Source organism: Eublepharis macularius, chromosome 7, assembly GCF_028583425.1.
Source record: "Eublepharis macularius isolate TG4126 chromosome 7, MPM_Emac_v1.0, whole genome shotgun sequence".
Taxonomy (NCBI): domain Eukaryota; kingdom Metazoa; phylum Chordata; class Lepidosauria; order Squamata; family Eublepharidae; genus Eublepharis; species Eublepharis macularius.
The window spans coordinates 46,996,254-47,008,969 of NC_072796.1; the positions used below are offsets into that span (position 1 = coordinate 46,996,254).

General features: G+C 42.4%; 1 protein-coding gene across 2 annotated transcripts in view; it reads left to right on the plus strand.

The window, feature by feature from the left end:
• Positions 1 to 12,716, plus strand: part of CDKAL1 (CDK5 regulatory subunit associated protein 1 like 1) — a 480,236-nt gene that overhangs the window by 380,752 nt on the left and 86,768 nt on the right. The gene's annotated exons all lie outside the window — the stretch shown is intronic.

Consider the following 12,716-nt stretch of genomic DNA (forward strand, 5'->3'; position numbering starts at 1 on the left):
GTTAATTGGCTGGTGCTGAGATGTGTAAAGAATAAGAGCTGATTCTGCACATTTCAGTGTATTACGTTTTTAAGCAGTAATATGCACATTATTATATATCCAGCACTGAAAGTTCATAACAATAATAATAACATTCAATTTATATACTGCCCTTCAGGACAACTTAACACCCACTCAGAGCATTTTACAAAGTGTGTTATGATTATCCTCACAACAATCACCCTGTGAGGTGGGTGGGGCTGAGAGCACTCTGGAAGAACTGTGACTGACCCAGGGTCACCCAACGGGCTTTAAGTGGAAGAGTGGAGAATCAAACCCAGGTCTCCATATTACAGTCCTGCCACTCTTAACCACTGTACCAAACTGGCTTTCAATGAAAGACAGTTTAATCAGGAGGTATCACTGTTGACAAATAACAACACGAGGCTTTTTTGTGAGTTTAGAGGGAAAAGATTTAGAAGAAAAATAAATCTATTTTGGCCACCAGATCTTTTAATAATTTTCAATATTTTTAGACTTACTTTTGTGATCCTCCACTTTGTACTTAGGTTTGCATTTGCACAATGTGATTTTGGGTTGTGCTCTGAACATCTGAAGTAATATTAAGGTACATGTTTGACTTTCAGATATAATATTCCTATCAGGTAGCAATAATTTACAGAACATTATTTTTCAAAACAGTTTTTGTAATTGAGATAGTTTCATTGATTTGTTAATGTTACATATCAATAATTACACGTTAAACCATGATGTATTTAGAACAATAAAATATCAATGTAATTGTGCATATTATGGAATATGATTATCAATTAAATGATTCCTTGGAATACTTTTCTTTTTCGCTTTGGCAAGCAGGAATTGTTAACATTTGTGTAAATTGATTAATTTTTTTAGAGTTTTTAAAAAAGGTTTACAACTAGCATTTCAGAAGAAAGTATTGTATTGCATTATTCAGCTGGGACTATGTAGCCTAAATATAATAATAGATAAATTAAAGAATAATAAAGAAGAGCAACTAAGGAGTCAGAAGCTTTGGTTTTTCCTCCCTTCTCTAAATTTGCTGGTGGCATAGATTTTTTTATTCACAGTAAAAGAACATTCTTTTTCTTATTAGCAGTCTAGCTGGAATTTAGCCCTTTGTGATCTCTGTTACCTTCCTGCTCATATCCTTTGTGGCACGATATCAAAGTATCTTCAAATGATTCTAACTCTGCTGATGAACTTCTATACTTCTTTTACAGATTTGTCATCAGGTAGAGTGTAAAATAATATGAAGGCTCAGATTTAGTCTTTTTTCTACTTGTTTTAAGCCTTACATAAATAATAGAAGTGATAGAATCATGATGATGAATAGTTTGAAGACCAAGTGTATCTTTTGTGGATGTGTTAGGAGATTGGCATGAAGTAGTAATTGTAGACATGCAGCAAATTGAAAATAGTGAAGGATGAACTTTCTCCTGTCTCAGTTCAAATTTAATTCAATTTGCATCTCATAATCAAGCTGTTTTAAAAACAAATTCTCAAAAATGTTTGCTCATTGTTATTTGAACCCAATTCTAAAGTCCTATTGTGCTTTTACTGTTATTATTGGAAGCACAATGGCCCTGTGTGCTTGAATCTGGCTGTGCCATTTTACCTGACTATAGCAGCAGGCTGGGAACCCTCTCTTTCTTGAACTTGGAATGCTGGTATGTTCAACACTTCCACTTTCCTGGTTCCAAGAGACCTGGGACATGTTGTGTGCAGGGTGTACAACATCCATACAAAGAACATGTCAGGTGCCATGGGAAATTTTCCAAGGATTTTGATTCATACCAGCAGTTCATTTCTTCTTAATGCCACTCTACAGTCTTAAATTAATTGTATGAAAGTGAGAATTAAATTAAGTGTGTGAGAGTGAGGAAAAAGAGAAGGGTTTCTTTCTCTGTCTTGAATTACAGTTTGGGGATTGTGATGCTCACTTTGAATTGGAAGCAACCATTATGAGCCACCATATTGCCTAGGAAATTACAATAATATTACTGGTTGAAAAGGATATCCAATATGCCTTGAATCTCAAAGATTCTGTGATACGTATGCTTTAAATGTACTGTTGTTGACTAAGTGACTGCCTAAAGTCGTCTGTTTTCCTTTGATCGCTCATCACCCCAGCCCTTTCCTTTCTGCACCCTCCCCCTTGGAAGCAGCTGCAACATGCAAACCTTGTGCTGTTATTTTTAGATTTAAACTTCTTAGACATGTATAGAGCTGCCTTATGGCCTGGCAGATTAATTCATTTCACATTTTTTTAGCTTTTAATATTTTCCATGAATACTATTTTCTGAAGTGTAATTCCTTACATGTTAGCTGCAAATTAGTTACAGTGACTTCAGTGGAACTTTCTTCTACATAATGGCACTAATCCAACAGCCCACCTAATCTTTGTGGATGTCAATTCCTTTCTTTCCTTCCTTCCCTCCCCCTTTCTCCCTATCTGGACAATTGGAAACTCTTTTGGTTGGTTTGTGGGAGAGGGAAAGCTTGAGACTTGCAAATGACACCAAGATCCAGGATATGTGCACAAGATTCTGGATTAGGGCCAGAGTGCTGACGGTTGATATGTCAACAGACTTTCTGCATGAAATACAAACCTTATGATATAATAATGGTGTAGTATGTGTTGTATCCTTAACACTGAAGTTTGTCTCTGCAGTGTTTTGTAGTTGGTAATTAGGAAATCACTTCCCACTGGAAAGGGGAAGAAAAATACTATAAAGAAATGTAGGGGGTGTTATAAGAGCTATAATATACAATATTGGGGGTATTTAAAATCCTGCCTAAGGTGTTGTCCTTGCCAGGACAAAAATAAATCCTCCATCTGTTTAAAAGAAGCAGAAAGTGGGGAAGTCTAGGGCATTTCTGTGTTTTTCATAGATCAGTGTTCTTAAAGACTAGCTTCATCCCTCATTTTTAATAACTCCATACTGGGGCTGAGTAATGCTGTTCCTAAACTAAATATAGCACTTCACTTAACAAATTTTGCAAAATCTAACAGCATATGCTCCATAGTAAATGCAGTAAGTCCACAATGTATTGCAAAGCACTTTACTTTTGTGTTTCTCAGGGTATACACTCTCTGGTAAAACTCTGCAGCTCAGCATACAGGTTTGGGCGCACTGCGGTTATAAAACAAACAAACAGGAAAGGCAGTTTATTTTAAGCTCCAGGAACATAACTTAAACCCAGTGGAGAAACAGATGTCATCCCTAACAAATGACTAGAGCTGATGAAACTTTTTTAAAAAATTAAGTCTTTCCACGTGGTATGGAAAAGATCCAAATTGAAAATTTTCTTCAGCTGATTGATTTATTTTTTTCTGCTGTGTAATTTCATCCCAAACCAGATATCTTTTACTTAAACCAGCAAAGGCACTGATCAGATTTTCCCCTTTTTAGAAAGCCAATATTGGTCTCTGGTTGTTTCAGTTAAAATTCCTGACTTTGAAAGCATTACATTAATTTCCTTTCCCCCTCCCCCATCTGCTATGTGGTATGCATTTGCAAACATAGAAAGTGTCAGCAATTCCAAAGCTTAGAGGAATGGATAAATGTGCAGCTTTATCGTTTTTCTGGAACTACTCTTGTTTGAATGACTCAACCAGTAGAGCATCTAAAAGAGAATTCACACTAGATTACTTCTTTTCAATTTTTACCCAGGCCATATTTTTTTTTCAAATTTGCAGCCTCCTGTTGCTTGTTTTCTCACTGCTGTTTCACACTTTCATTTTGATACTTGCAAAGCTGATGTACAAACATACAATTTGTATTGTAGTTTAAAATTTTTACTTCTATTGTGTATGGTGTTTACTTCATTAATTTCTTTATACTGCTTCTCTTGTTGCTGAGAGTTTAAATGCTAAGTGATGTTTTAAGGGTAAAAAATATACTTAGAAAAGTTAAAAACTGCAACAGTGCCCAGTGATTTATTCCTTGTTAATCAGTGGCGTGTATGATTCCACTCCATGCATGAAACACAAGGTTGACCTACCTATGTTGTTCATCAAGTGCGTGTGCAGTTCCCATGTAGGACTCCACAGACAACATGACAATGAAAACAGGCACGCATGGGAACTGCGCATGCGCAGGCCAGCTGGCTGGCCTGCACATAGTTCCCGTGTGGGACTGTACAGAAGACATGACAGTGAACACAGGGTTTTCCTGTGTTTCAATCTGTACTTGCAGCCTGTGATGGACAGATAGTTGTCCTGCCTCCTTCAAGTCATGTACCAATCTCATATTACGTATTTTTGAATGCTCAGAGCCACAGAACCATCCTATCAGCAGATATATAGTGTAAGAATCCTGTGTAGGAATGTGAAAATTGACGACTCCAGTGATACTTCTAGAGAGAAAAAGGGGCAAATTATTGAGGGGAGATCAGTGGGGTAGAAGTCTGATTCAGGTGGAGCAAACATTACGTGATTGAAATTACCGAGGGAAAGCCGTCTTAATCCAGAGTGTGCCTACCTTCTGCAGGAAGCAGATTGGATATATCGTTACTGTTGTGATTGGGGAGTCTAGCTGATTTGAAGAACTCCTAAAGTTGAAACTGTCATACATTAGTTGACTTTATCACTGTCAGTCTTGGTTGAAAGTGCATTTACACTCTGAAGGGATCTGGGTTGCCATGTTTTTAAACTCCCCGTCACACTTATTCTCTGAAAAAGAAATGAGTTGCCTCGGCAGAAAACTGTGAAGCTACAATGTTGCTGTAACATCAAAACAGCAGCTACTATTAAACACAAGTGTTAAACCCTGCTAAGGAAGTAAATAAACACATTCATTTATATTGCAATCCTGCCTTCTGTGCCTCAGTCACGTTTACAAGTAATTCCGCATTCCTGAGAATAATGAAGGCACATTAATAGAGTCATCAAAATAAAGTCTCGATCACATTAATTTAAAACCAATCAAGTGGGATTATGTCACAAATAATTCCTAAGGGAAAGTAAGATTCGAGTCCAGTAGCTCCTTAAAGATCAACAAGATTACTAAGGTATAAGCTTTTGACACTTCCAGGATATAAGACCTCAAACTCTCTTATATCCTGGAAATCTTGTCTTTAAGGTGCTACTGGACTCGAATCTTGCACTTCTCCTACAGATTTTCAAAGCTACCAGCCTGAAACTATCCAAGGATAAAGATGTCATTATATAGTCCCTTCCTGGAAATATTGTCTCCAGGCGCATGGATCACCACATGGAGGAGTAGACGTGTAGGTTGGGGAGGCTGGAATGAGGAAGGATAAGGGGGTGAAATTGCTCCTGCTTCCTGTTTTACAAGCCCAGTGCTGTTGAGTGAAGAGACCAGACCCTTAGCCCTCTTTACTCCAGCATGCTGATTTTCATGGCTCTGCACAGATCCCACAACTCCAGGAATTATCGGGGGCAGAGAGAAAAAGCTACAGGAACAGAGAGGAATGTGGGGGAAACTCCATGTGCCTTCTGTGTACATGTGGTTGGATACATGCCAGTGTAAGCAAGAATTGAAGGTGGGCCATGCAATGTATTTTTACCAGACTCGGAATCAGTACTAACCAGTTGAAATGATGGAGATTCAACAGCAGTGTCCCTGGTGATCATTTCCATGATGGTGACCCAGAAATTATTTATCCAGGACTCAGTTACACCACATTGAGTCTCAATCTGGAGGAAAAATTAAGTTTGGACCTCAAAATACCACATTTGGTTCTTGTAAATCATACTGAATTGTTTCTGGTGTGATATAGTGCACACCACCCAAGATCTTGGGACTATGAGTCTTTTTATGTTCAGAAAAGTTGTTTTGGTGCCTCTCTCCCAATGCAGGACTTATTCTTTTATATTGTTGGCCATTCATGTCAATCACTTCTTGCTTTCTTGCCATCTACTATGCCAGTTTTTTAAGTTTAAAAATAGTTTTTAATGGGGTATTTTTTTTTATAAAAAGCAAATGAGCTAAATTAAAAGAGATAGAAAGACTTTTTATTACTTACAAAAGTAGCTAGTTCCCAGAGATGTTTGCAGTATAATATGTATTTATTATTGTATCTTCTGATACGTTTTCTTAATGGTATTAAATTATGCTATACTAAGATTAAGGCAACCTCTGTGGCTCATCTTTGACAACCCCATGTAAGGAAATGTTCAGGACAGCAGCCTAGATATTGCATTGCATCTTTATAGAATGCATACATTCTGGACTATTTCATGTAGGCAAAGCATCATCTTATCTTGTAGGCAAGGCATATCTTAGCTCCTCAGACTTTGGCTAATACATTTATGTATTATATGCTGAACAGCATAACAATGCCACATTAAATGTCAAAGCCTCTATGTACCTCTTTTAGGAAAGCAGGCAGTGATTTTCCAAGAAGTTTACACAGCTGCAGAGGTTCCCCTAGAATATTTGAACTCTGGGTAGTTGCCTAGATAGATCTCCATTCTTTGGCCACCCTACCTGTGTATCTTAAATACCGGCTTTTTTACCTATCTTTATGGTCAGAGCCACCAAAGAAAGGAGGGGCTAGGAGGACAAAAATGTGAGAGAATCAGAGTTCGTGAAGCTGGAGACATAATGTGATTTACTTTCATATGATGATGGTTTGAGTCTGGGTGGTATGAGATAGGCCCAGAAGAGAGTGCAGTTCTGTGGCTGAAAATAGTTATTCATCTGCGGTCTTCCTGTGCAGTCCCACATGGGACTGCGCACGCGCAGGCCTGCCGACTTCGGAGATTTTTACAGCTCAAAACCACTAGGGGGCGTCCCCTCCTCCTAGCGCGCATGCGCGGCCATCTTTCCCACCGAAAAACGGCTCCTAGGAGGCGGGGCGCCCCCGACGTACCCTCAGCTCCTCATTTGCCACCGACTTGAGAGGTTCTTGCTAGCTCTGCTCTTCGGAAAGCGTCTCATCGTGATCTGAAAGATGTCGGGAAAAGCTTTATTTAAGAGGTGTTCCTCTTGCGATAGAAAAATGACGAAATCTGACGATCATTCGACTTGCCTATACTGTTTGGGGGAAACCCACAAGCCACAGACCTGTAAGTACTGCCGCACCTTCACTCCAAAGGCCAGGGAAGAAAGGGCGGGTAGACTTCAAGCCTATCTGTGGTGATGCGCGATGGCAGTGACTGACCCTCCAATAAAGGGCAAATCCCCTGTGCAAGAAAAACCTACCACTCCATCTTGAAAGTCTTTGGAGAAGTCGCCTCGTTCCCACCAGTCTCCCGCCCACATCGTCTCACGACAGCCAAGCCCGATCATGCCGGTTCGGAGTTCCTCGGAACCGACCGCTCCCATCTTACCGGATCCGATCTCAGAGTCAAGACCAGCTTCAGAACCACTGCGGTCCTTGTTGGGTGATCAGTCCATGAGGGACAGTTCTGCAGCCCTGTCGGAACCCCTCGGAGCAGATCGAAGTCGGACCAATGCAGCACTTCATGAAAATCTTCGGTTCCGAAGGGCTGTTCGGAATCATCAGGGGTGACTCTGGAAAAGAAAAAGAAGCGACAGTCTTCTAAATCTGACAAACAAGTACTTGAGAGTGTTATTACCCCTCAACCGACTGTCACTCAGCAAGGTGTTTCTGGATCCAATCCACCTGCTAAGAATCATCGCGGGTCTGGGGATGCAGCTTCCCCTCAGAGAACCCCGGCATCCGAGAGGTCTTGAGAATCGGATGTCATTATGATTGAAAAAAACCCGACTCCATCGGGGATACCTCGGTCGCCATCTCGCGACTCTTGGTCCTCTCGCTCCTCTTGCACGGATAGAAGTCGTTCGAAGTCGTGCCGAACTGAGAGACCTTACTCGAGGTGACACCATTCTGCGGCGAGTCCTTCGTCCCACCACTATTACAGAGAGGGATCCTATGGTTCGTAGCATGGAACCAGAAGGCGTTCTAGGTCACCCTCTATGCGTGCGGGTTCCTCGGGGGGATCCAGACGGACACCTGGATTTTCAGACACGGAGTACGAGACTTATGCCCATTATGAGAGACCCTGTGACACCCCCCCCCCTTCGGATTCACCCAACGGGGTGATCGGCCCATCAGAGGAGGCTTCCCCGACTGATGATTTTCACGCCTACAATGAACTCCTCCAGCGGATGGCAAGGGCGCTTGAAATTGAGGTGGCTTCTTCGGAACCACATTCTAATGATAAGAACCTAAAACATATATACTCGGGATCGACTCTGACAGTTGCCTTCCCTATAATTGAGGGCTTCATGGAACTACTTTCAGGGTTGAACTTAAAGCCTGCTTAGACCCCTGCCACGAATAAGAAAGTGGAAAACTTGTATAGGGTTAAGGATGAACAGTGTCCATTCCTCTCCACCCACCTCCGTCTTCACTCGTAACAGTGGACATGCAGGCGAAACCTAAATAGGGATCTTTGTCTGTCCCATCGAATAAGGACAGCAGAAAGGTCGACTCCCTGGCTAGGAAGGTTTATACCTCCACGGCGTTTGGCATCAAGATCGCCAGTTATGCAGCTATGATGTCTGCCTATCAATTACTTCTGTGGACAAAGGTTGCGACATTCGTACCTCAGTTTCCTGAAGATCAAAGAATCTTCCTTAGAGTTATTCAGGAAAAGGCTGTTCGCTTGTCTCGCCATCAAATTAATGTGAGCAGGAACATGGCAGATACTTCTGCCAGAGCACTTCTGTCTGCTCTTGTCCTACGCAGATTTGCATGGCTGAGGACCACTGCCTTGCCACCAGAGACAAGGTCCAAAGTTGAGGATCTCCATTTCGAGGGACAGAACCTGTTCTCTGACAGAATGGATGATTATCTCTCTAAGAAGCGTAAGGACAGGTTGACAGCTCGATCCTACGGTGTCTTACATCAACACCAGTCTACTCGCCCTCAATATAGATCTTACGCGAGGAACCGTCAACAACGCTATCACCGCTATTATGGGTACGGATTCCAACCTCAGCGCCAGTTTCAGAGTCCACAATCTACCTTCCCGAGGAGGAGGCAGGGCAATAAGAACAGGCAGAGAAATAACCAGCACCAGCCTAAAGATTCTGGACATTCCCAAAAACAGTTCTGACAATTACAGGGACCTGACCCCTCTTTTAGGGACAGGTTGTCTCTTTTCTTCTCCGAATGGTGCCGCATCACTTCAGATGTTTGGGTGATGTGGAGGAAGATGTGACCAATCAGATTTCCATCACTTTGTCCACCTGTTTGAAACTGGGGTTGTTTGTCAATCAAAAGAAATCGAAGCTTGTCCCCTCTAAGGTCACTCAATTTATAGGGGCTGTTATTGATGGGTCCCAGGATGCGGGAGTTTTGCCCATGGATAGGGCAAATAAGATCATAGCACTCATTAAAAAATTTAAGAGGTGCAGGTTCCAACCAGCTAGGCTCATTCAAGTACTTTTGGGCTATATGGCTGCCACTACGGCTGTAGTCTCCCTGGCAAGACTTAGGATGTGGCCATTGCAGCTTTGGTTTTCTAGAACCTTTTTCCCTTACAGGGACTTCCAGCGTAAGAAACTTAGTATTCCTCGCAGGGTTCTCTTATCTTTAGACTGGTGGTTGCAAGACTCCAACCTGTTTGGAGGGGTCGGTTTTGGCTATAGACAGCCAGACCTTTTGGTCACCACGGATGCATCTACCCTAGGGTGGGGTGCTCACTGTCAGGGTTCATACGCTCATGGTATGTGGGATGAGTCTGAGAGTGAAGAACACATTAACCTCCTTGAATTACGCGCTGTTTATTACACACTGATTTCTTTTTCTGATATAATGCAGAATAGGACGGTTCAGATCTTAACAGATAACACCACTACGATGTTCTATTTGAATAAACAAGGGGGCACTTTGTCTCTGGCGCTATGCGAGGAGACGGTGAAGATTTGGAATTGGGCCATTGATCATTCAGTATGGCTCATGGCAGTTCATATACCGGGTGTTGACAGTGGTATGGCTGACCATCTTAGTAGACTGGGGGGCGACAACCATGAGTAGTCTCTTCACGACAAGTATTTACATCCTGTCTTTTCAGAATGGGGAACCCCAGACTTAGACCTTTTCGCCACATAAGAGAACTGCAAGACTCCCCGCTATTGTTCCAGAGGAGGCATCAGCCTCGACTCTTGGGGACGCCTTTCAGTTAACTTGGTCCGGTCGCCTTCTTTACATTTCCCCCCCGTTTCCCCTGTTAGCCAGGGTAATCTCCAAGATCCAGATGGACAGAACGTCAGCCATTCTGATAACTCCTTACTGGCCACAGCAGCCGTAGTTTCATGCACTTCTGAGACTCCACAGCCGGATGCACCATTTCCCGAAACAGCCAGATCTACTCTCCTTCCGGGGGGTGCTTCATCACAGAGTGCATACACTCAGACTGACGGCGTGGCTGATTCTTCAGGATGGGGCTTCTCTGAGGGAGTAATGCATGTACTTCAGAATGCCCGTCGCTTGTCCACTCGGCAGTCATATTCCCTGAAGTGGAACAAGTTTACTGAGTGGTGTGACGGAAGGGGGGTCGATCCTTTGTCCTCCTTCCTCTCCGATGTTCTGGACTTTTTGTGGGGGCTTAAACAATCTGGGTTATCAAACTCTTCTGTTAAGGTTTATATGGCTGCGATTTCTGGCTTTCACCCCCCCAGTCGATCGTAGAACAGTGTTTTCCCACTACACGTCTAAACTGTTTTTGAAGGGTCTCAACAACTTGTTTCCCCCAATACGGGTGTTGGTGCCTCAGTGGTCATTACCGCTGGTGTTGGCCAAACTTCTTTCCAAGCCCTTTGAACCATTAGCTACTTGCCCTCTGAATTTACTTTAGTTTAAAGTGGCGTTTTTAGTTGCTGTCACGTCGGCCAGGAGAGTGGGCGAAATGGCAGCTCTTTCATGTGAGGCTCCTTATTTGAGTATTCATCCTGATAAGGTGGTACTTAGAACAAAGATAGAGTTTCTACCCAAAGTGGTGTCCAAATTCCACTTGTCACAAGAAATTTCCTTACCTGTGTTTTTTAAGGATCACTCTTCAGAGTCAGAGAGGTCCCTTCATGCCCTAGATGTTCGCAGGGCTCTCCTCTTTTATTTGGATAGGGTGAAGTCCTTTAGAAAAGATTCCCACCTTTTTGTTTGTTTTACGGGTCCAAAGAAGGGGATGGGGGCCAATCCTCAGACTTTGGCTCGCTGGGTAGTTCAAGCAATTTTGTTATGCTATAAATGTGCTAACTTGCCTTGTCCCTTGGAGATACATGCTCATTCCACCAGGTCTCAGGCATCTTCAGCAGCACTCTGAGAGGTGTCCCTCTACAAGACATCTGCAAGGCTGCAACTTGGGCTTCTGCGGACACGTTTGTCAGACATTACGCTCTGGATGTCCTAGACAGGAAGGAAACGATAGTGAGTACAGCAGTCCTACAATCAATCTTCCTGTGATGATGCATCGGGGCCTACCACCCAGGTATTTAAGCTTTGTAATCTCCCATGTGGGACTGCACAGGAAGACAGCAGATGAAAAACGTGTTTCTTACTGTAACTGTTGTTCATCTAGGTCTTCCGTGCAGGCACACATACCCTCCCTCCTTCCCCGCTAATTCTCTTGGTACTTACCTTGTAGTGCGGCGGCGAAAGAGGACTGAGGGTACATCGGGGGCGCCCCGCCTCTTAGGAGCCATTTTTCGGCAGGAAAGACGGCCGCACATGCGCGCTAGGAGGCGGGGACGCTCCCTAGTGGTTTTGAGCTGTAAAAATCTCCAAAGTCGGCAGGCCTGCGCGTGCGCAGTCCCGTGTGTGCCTGCACGGAAGACCTAGATGAACAACAGTTACAGGTAAGAAACACTGTTTTTTTTTAGTTTGTACAGTAATAAAAATTACTAGTTCTCAGATTAACACTTCCCACTGTGGTTCTGCATGAGTTGCTGATTTCGATGCATCTTTTGTTTGAAAAGGGAAATCCCAGAACAGTAAGTCATACCAGCATTTAGGTAGCCAGCTCCTTTGTAGGTAGATATTTTGGGCTCATGGTATTTTTCATGTTAAACTAACAGTTCTTCCCATCACCGTGGCACATGAGTCTTACAGTACCACAGGACTTTTCAGTGTTTAAGCAGGCTGTTTACAGTTGAGTTACTCTATTGAAATGTCCAAAGCAATATTACCATTGGCATATCCCTCAGTACATTGAATGTCACCAACAACATGCCTTAAAGCTGAACCATTAACTTTAAAAAGATTATTCCAGTGTAAACAGTTTGTAGCTTTGAAGACATGGCGGTATCTTACTGAGTCTTTTTTGCTCAGTATTGTCTGCTCTGACTGGCAGTTGCTCTCCAGAATGAAATCATTCCTGCTACCTTCTGAACTGCAGAACTGAACCTAAAATATTCTATGTGAAAATCAAATCAGATGCACTACCACTGAGCCAAAACCTGTGCTTATGCTTCAACATTACTTGTACAACATTAGCAAGAAAGAAGTATTTTACAGTGGGATCTTAATGACAGATAGTGGGAAAGAAAGCATAAAGTGTGTAGAATGCATAATCAATGTAATAAATAATACAGATGTGTATAGACAATTAAATTTTTTATTTATACAATCCTATTTATAAAGGTATCTATTTATATGTCTGTGACAGAGACATGCAGTCAGAGAATAAGGATTTTTTCACATTCTTAGAGATCTTTGAATGATCCTGTTTTGTAAGATTCACTGCATGTCACATTGTG